Raw genomic sequence first — 6,869 nt, forward strand, 5'->3', positions numbered from 1 at the left:
TTATTTATTTAATTTTTATATTCTTTTACTTTGCCATTTCTTGGCAGCCCTGCTTTTTTATGCTCATTTAATCTCGCTGCGCGTTTTTTAACACATTTACGAGTGGTGGGCGAGGGGGTGTTGGGGTTGGAACCACATCATCGATTATGTTGATCTTTTTTTCGACGCGTTTCACTTCGTTGTCCGTCTTGCTGCCTATCTCTCTTCTCTCTCTGTGTTTCTCTCGTCTCCTGCCTTCGACCGAGTTTTTTTTTTGTTTAACTGCGCACTTTTACTGGACCGAAGGGGGTGGGGTAGGGCCAGGTGAAATAAGGGTAGGGGGTTCCGAGACGTACCGGTGACTCGCTACCTGTCTTACACAAAATAAACGCACCAGCTCTCGGCCCCATCCCTCTACAGCGAGGGTACAGAGAGAAAAAATAGCTAAACTATTAGAAATTAATACGATAATAAAAGGAAAAAATGGTAAAACTATTATTAAATAAATTAACTATAGTTTTGATAATTTTTGAAGTATTTTTTGTATATTAAAATAATTATTGCAGAATTTTAGATGCCATTTATAGGGCTCGAAAAAAGAAATATCAAGTATACGCACCAGGTACCAGCAATTATTTTATTTATATTCTCCACTTTATATTCTATTTTATATTACAAAAAAATAGTACCAAAATCTTTATATAAAAATTTGTTTGAATTAAAATGATAAAAATATAACATAAAAAACAATTCAAATGTTTTATAATTTACATTTTTAAAAGCAAAAAAATAAACTTTCAAAATAAAATATTTATTAATATTGCAATTTTAAATTTATATTAAATTTTATATTATTTATCTCTATTATTTTTCTCTCTCTGCACCCCCCATCCCCCTTAGTTTTAAGGTTTTCTCTGCCTTTGTAACATAATTTTTTTCCCTTTCCTCTCTGTTTGTTTCCAGTTTGGAAACCCTTTAGGCGCTCATTGTCAGCTCAGGTTCTTCGATTCTGTTCAGTTTTTTTGGTTTTGTTTTTTAACGAAACCAGATAAAAAGCGAAAAATAAACGAGAAGTGAACACAAACTGCCAGATATATATGATTTCTTATTGTAAATCATGACATTTTGTTGCTTTCTGACCCTGGCATGTTGTCTGTTTCTGGCTACTGTTTCCCCAGTTACGCTGTGTTTGATTTGGCGATGTGAGTCGAACGGACGGACAGGCGGACAAACGGACAAGCGGACAGACGGACAAACGGACAGACAAGTAGAGGTTATAACGAACTGAACCCACGCGGCGGATTATTAATGCTGTGGAAATCATTGCGTCAAGGGAAATTAAGTTCAGGGAGCGAAAAAGGATAGTTCCTGAAGTTTAAGTGTTATAAAATAATTTATAATTCAGCTAAAATGGAACTGAGAAGTTCATTTCTTACATATGATTTTGCAAGGATTTAAGTTTATTTAACTATTTATTTATATAATGAACTTAGGAGTTTCCCCTTGGCATTAGGACTTCCTATCTCGATCTGATTGCCAAGTGTTATCTCCCCCTAATCGTAGTTTACCCTCATTATAGGGTTATTATTTATGCTCAATTGATCGGAGCGGAGTCTTAGGAATATAGGCCTCTACGGGCCGGACCCCTCCGAGTTGGCTCTCTTCTCAGCCCTATTTGAGCTATTTAAACTCTTTCAAGTACTTGGCGGACCCTAGCCCCTTTTCGGTACACAAAATTACCCCAATTCAGGTGGGACAAGGGGGAACGTAACCCTTTCATTCCTTCATCTTCTTCTTGGGGGAAAACTGAAACAAAATGTAAATAAAATTGCCGCAGAAAAAGGGGGAAAAAACAAATCTGCTGCCCGCGGCCAAGTTTCACTTTGACACCTAAAGTGTGCGCACATACCCCCCTTTTTTCGCCGCTGCTGCTTCTCCTGCTGCTGCCCTTGATGCGGCGCGCCCCTGTTCGTTTATTTTAATTTTTTGTATGCTTTCGTTTTTCAGATCGAGAGAGGGATTTTCTGTTTTGGTTTTTCCTCTTTCCTCAGACAGCAGCAGGCGGCAACATTTGCTCCCCATTTTGGCTCAGTGCTCGGTGCTCAATAGGTCTTGCGCTTGATAGGTCAGTGACCCACTTGGATGTGTTGTTGGTATGGTTGTTGGTGAAGTTGTTGTTGGTGTTGTTGATGATGATGATAATAATGAAGATGAGGACGTTGGGCACGATGGATGTTGCGCTAGGGCAGTGTCAAAGGCAGCCAAAGGGAGTACAAGGGTTAAACAAGGCTGATGGGTGGATTTTTTCATCGTTTTAATAATAATAATAATAATAAAATTGTTTTAATTGATTAGTTTATTTTGCTTTATATATTTAATATTTAAAAATTGTAGTAGAATTTCTGATTTATACAAAGCAAACCAGAACATTAAATAAAGTAAAGTAAACCTTTTCTTAGCTTTATTATAAAAATTATAAAAATATGTTAAAATATTATTCATTAAAAAAAGATATATTAATAATAAATTAACTATTCCTGCGTGTCTATCGTATTTATATATAATTTGTAAAAATCTAAAAATAAATAAATGGAAACTATAGTTCTTATTTATGGTTTTTTGATGGAACTACACAATTCCCTTATAAATAAACTAATATTTTATTTATTTTAATAAATTTTCTTTAAAAATCAGTTTATATTAATATTTTTTAATCTAAGCCTAGTTATATATATTTATATTAATATTTTTTAATCTAAGCCTAGTAAGTCATTCCAAGTTAACTGCTGTAAAAAATAAATAATCAAAGTCAAAAGGTAAGTGTGCCTCACTGTATTACCCTCAGTCCAGCCCCCTTTTCTGACTTGCGGTTGTGCCTCCTTTTGCAGCACCTCCTCCCCCTTTCAGCACAGCATCAAGTTCCTCACCACATCATCATCATCATCATCGGGTTCTCTTCTTGTGCTTTTCCCCCCATTTTCTTCACCCTTTTCTTTTATTATATTTTTTTTTTAGCCTTTTTCCACAAAGTCAACGTTCTTGTCGTTTTCGCAGCTGCTTCGTTTTGCCATTGCCCCTGATGGGGGGAAAAGAGTGAGAGAGAGTGGGGGGTGTGGCACAGGACAGCAGCCTATGCTGGGGGGCGTGTGTATGAATATGGGTGTGTATCCATGTCTGTGTGCGTTTTGGAGCTGGGCAAGATTGCGGCACATGTGACGCTTTGGTCGCGTGCTGCCTTTCGCTCCTCATCTGGTCCTCTGGGTACTTGCTGCTTTTCCAACTCCACCGCCCTCGTTGGCTAACTCTTCTCTTAAAGCGCTAGAAAAAAATTAGTATCTATTATTTATCATTTTCTTTATTTCCTTAAAACAATTTCTGTAGCTATATAAAAACATAATTCTGAAAAATCCCAATCAATGGAGTTTATATAATTATTAAAGTAAAATTAATACGATATATATTTAAAATAAAATAACAAATACAAATTTAAAAATTTAAAGATATTTTTCCCAGTGCTTGCAACTCCTGCGCTTGCTTCATTTGCAGTTGCAATTGGCATGGGCGCATCTGAAGGGGGGCCTACTTCGGGGGGATGGGCTGCTGCTTCTTCTGCTCTTATCAAGAGCAGGTCATCGGGAGATGGCAGATGCTGATTGCAGGCGGGGGGGAAGACCCATTCCTTGATGGAAATGAAAAATGGGTGGCCACAGAAAGTGTAACATCTTCAAGGGAAAATAATATTTATATTGCTGGAAAAGTGAGTTCATGGTGGGGAAAATGGGGCTCTAAATCAATAAATTGATAGGGGAGCGACACAGCCACATCCTGGAGACACGCCATCGCACATCTGATGATGGGATCCCAAGGCACAAGTGCATTTTCTTCCAATTAAAATGGTTTCTAATCGTTTAACAAACCATATAGCACTTGTGCGATAGGTTAAAAAGAAGCCCTTTTTAAATTTTTAAAATAAAATATGAAATATTTTTGAAATGAGGAAAGCTGATATTCTTTTAAATGGAAATTAAGCGTTTTTAATTATTTGAATCAATCGCTATATCAATCTCTAGATCGAATCGTCTGCTGCTGCTTATCTAAAACAAGCATACTTTTCAGGGTCAAAAAAGACCGCTTTCTTCTGGCTCTTATAAAACCCTGAAAGGATATAAAAAGACGTAAGATAAAGGAATAATATATATTTTCCTATTACACACAGATTTTATAAAGATTTCTCTTCTTGAATCTTTCACTTTCCTTTCCCTCCATCTTTGTCTGTTGCTTTAACTTTATGATTTAAGTGACGAAAGCGCGAGTGCTTAATTTAACGGTAATTTGCGTAGAACACACTTACCATCCCGCTTCCACCTTACTATCTCGCCATCTTGACATCTCACTTTGCAGTTGCCGCTGCGCAGGCGCACAATTTATTATTGTTTAGCTTGCGCCTAATTGATTGATCCCGTTGCTGCTACTGCTACTTATTGCAAATATGAATTAATATTTATTTTTATTGAAGTGAGCGGCACAATTTTTTGCGTAGCGTAAAAAAAAAAATAAACTCAAGTTGAGTGCAGAAATTTATTTGTTTTCATTGCTATTGTTGTTGCTTTTGCTGTTGGGCTGCAGAAATTGTGTAATAAATAATTTACGCTCGCTTTTGCAGCGTGCCACATAATCATATTCAATAATAATAATAAAAGCACCAGCAGTAACAACAGCAATCTCCCCCAGTTAAAGGGGTATTTGTATGGAGAGGAACAAAGACGGACATAGAGCTCAAGAAGGAGATAGCGAGACGGAGGGCGGGCAGCTTGTTTGGGTCGCTGACCCAGAAATGTCAAACGGGGAAGTCTTTTAATTTTTATTTCTCCATACTCCAATTGTTGAGCCTCTATGGGGGGGATGTATTACTTGGAGAGTTGATTTGTTTAAATTTTTAGAGTTTTTATTTTAATTTTCACATAATTTATAACACAAAATGGCCTCAGAAAAAATGTAGAGCCCTTCATCACACATTTATTGAAATGATTTCACCATGACCACTTCAAGTACCTCTTATCTTCTGTCAGAACCCCTTTAATATTCATTTTTGATGGCTTGCACAATCTTGACAAATGCAGAACACCAGCACCTCCTTCCCAACCACACCCCTAATTCATCATATTTCTGTTTACTTTTTGCTTTATCCCCAGCCAATTCGACGACAAAAAGCACTCATATTACGCTTAATCAGTTTCGCTTGGACATTTTCATTCCTCAAGTAATTGGAGTTCCCAATGAAAAGCATAAAAAAACAAGAAATTAAGAAAACCAAATAAAACAATCTAAAAAACATAAGCAAAGCTGAGCTGAGTAAAAACAAAAGAATAAATCACAACAATCGAGCCTCTTTTTCTGTGTTATCCCTGTTCCTGCCGCTCCCCCTTCCCATGCCTTCTTGCTTTTGGACTTCTTGTTGCATGCTCGCTCATGTTCATTTTTTTCTTATTTTTATGTGGATGTTTTGTTAATGTGTGAGTGTGTTTATGGGATACGTGTGTTTTTTTTTAATGAATTTCATCATGTTGGGCAATCCTTGCGTTATGCTTCGCAAGCTTATCTTTACTGTACGTTATCAGCATATTTTTTGACCTCAATTAACCTAAAAAGGTGAGAAAGTAACACTTAAAAATTATGTTTAAGGAAAAATTAAAGGATATTTGGAAAATAGCAATATATATACATATATTATAAATGTGGTAAATATTGACCTGAATTAAATCAAATTTACATTAAACTAATTTAAATTAAATAAGGTAACAATTAAATAAAAAACAAACGTGTTTTACTATATTGTCTAACTTCATTATAAGCAACAGATGCATTGTAAATATTGCAAGCATAATAACACCTGAACCGTTAACAAAAACGGTGTAAATTAAATAAGCCATCAAAATGTGATTATCACAATCGAATGTGCCATAAAATTTGGATTAAAAGCATAAATACAATTCTGCGCGTATTTCGTAATTTTTTTTTTAAGCATTTTCGCGCGCAAACTTGCCGGATGACAGAGACAGAGTTAAAAAGCGAAAAAGAGAAGGAAAACCTGTTTCAAGTGTGGGAGGGAGAGGTATAAAGCGGGAGAGAGACAGAGAAGTTGAAAACTGGTTTTCCATGCTGCAGTCAATTTTTGAAATATTGTGAAATTGATCGAAAAAAAACCAATATCCAAAATCTAAAATTCTAAAAAAACGCCTAAACCATGTGGCGGTATTAAGCACAATTATTTGTATTAATATCTTTATTTTAGCTTCCTTAAAAAAGGCTATTCAAATTATTTCATAAAATTGTAAAAAAAACATAAATTAATATAAAAAATAATAAAGCACTATAAATAATCTGTCAAAATTTCAATCATTTTTATTGGGCTCCATTTTAATTATGTTTTAGTCCTTTTGTTAATAAAAAAAACTGTTCATTAGTATTAAATTTATATCAACCTTTTACTACCGCTTCGGCTACTACCTTTTTATTAGAATTTACAAATCTGTGGTGGCTTCTACTCCTATTTTAGATACTTTTTATGCTGCGCTTTTCTGAGACCTCTTTAACGCTCGCTGGCTCGCTCTTTAGACTCTGCCAGCTCGCACTCTCTTTTTTTAAACAAATAAAAAATCATAAACCAAATGAGAGATAAAAAAGCAAAAACAAGAACAACGTGTAGAGAGCATTGTACAATCGCAGTTTTTGTTTTGCTTTGACGTTCGCTGAGCAGCGCTGCCGGCGTCACTGCCTCTTCTACTGCCTTTTCTTCTGCCTTTCTGCCTCTCCCACTGCTGGCTCTTCCTCTTCTTCGGCATTTACCTGCTCAACAAGATCTTTGTGCACTCACACACACAGACTGGCTC

This window comes from Drosophila kikkawai, chromosome 3L, assembly GCF_030179895.1.
Source record: "Drosophila kikkawai strain 14028-0561.14 chromosome 3L, DkikHiC1v2, whole genome shotgun sequence".
NCBI classification, from domain to species: Eukaryota; Metazoa; Arthropoda; class Insecta; order Diptera; family Drosophilidae; genus Drosophila; species Drosophila kikkawai.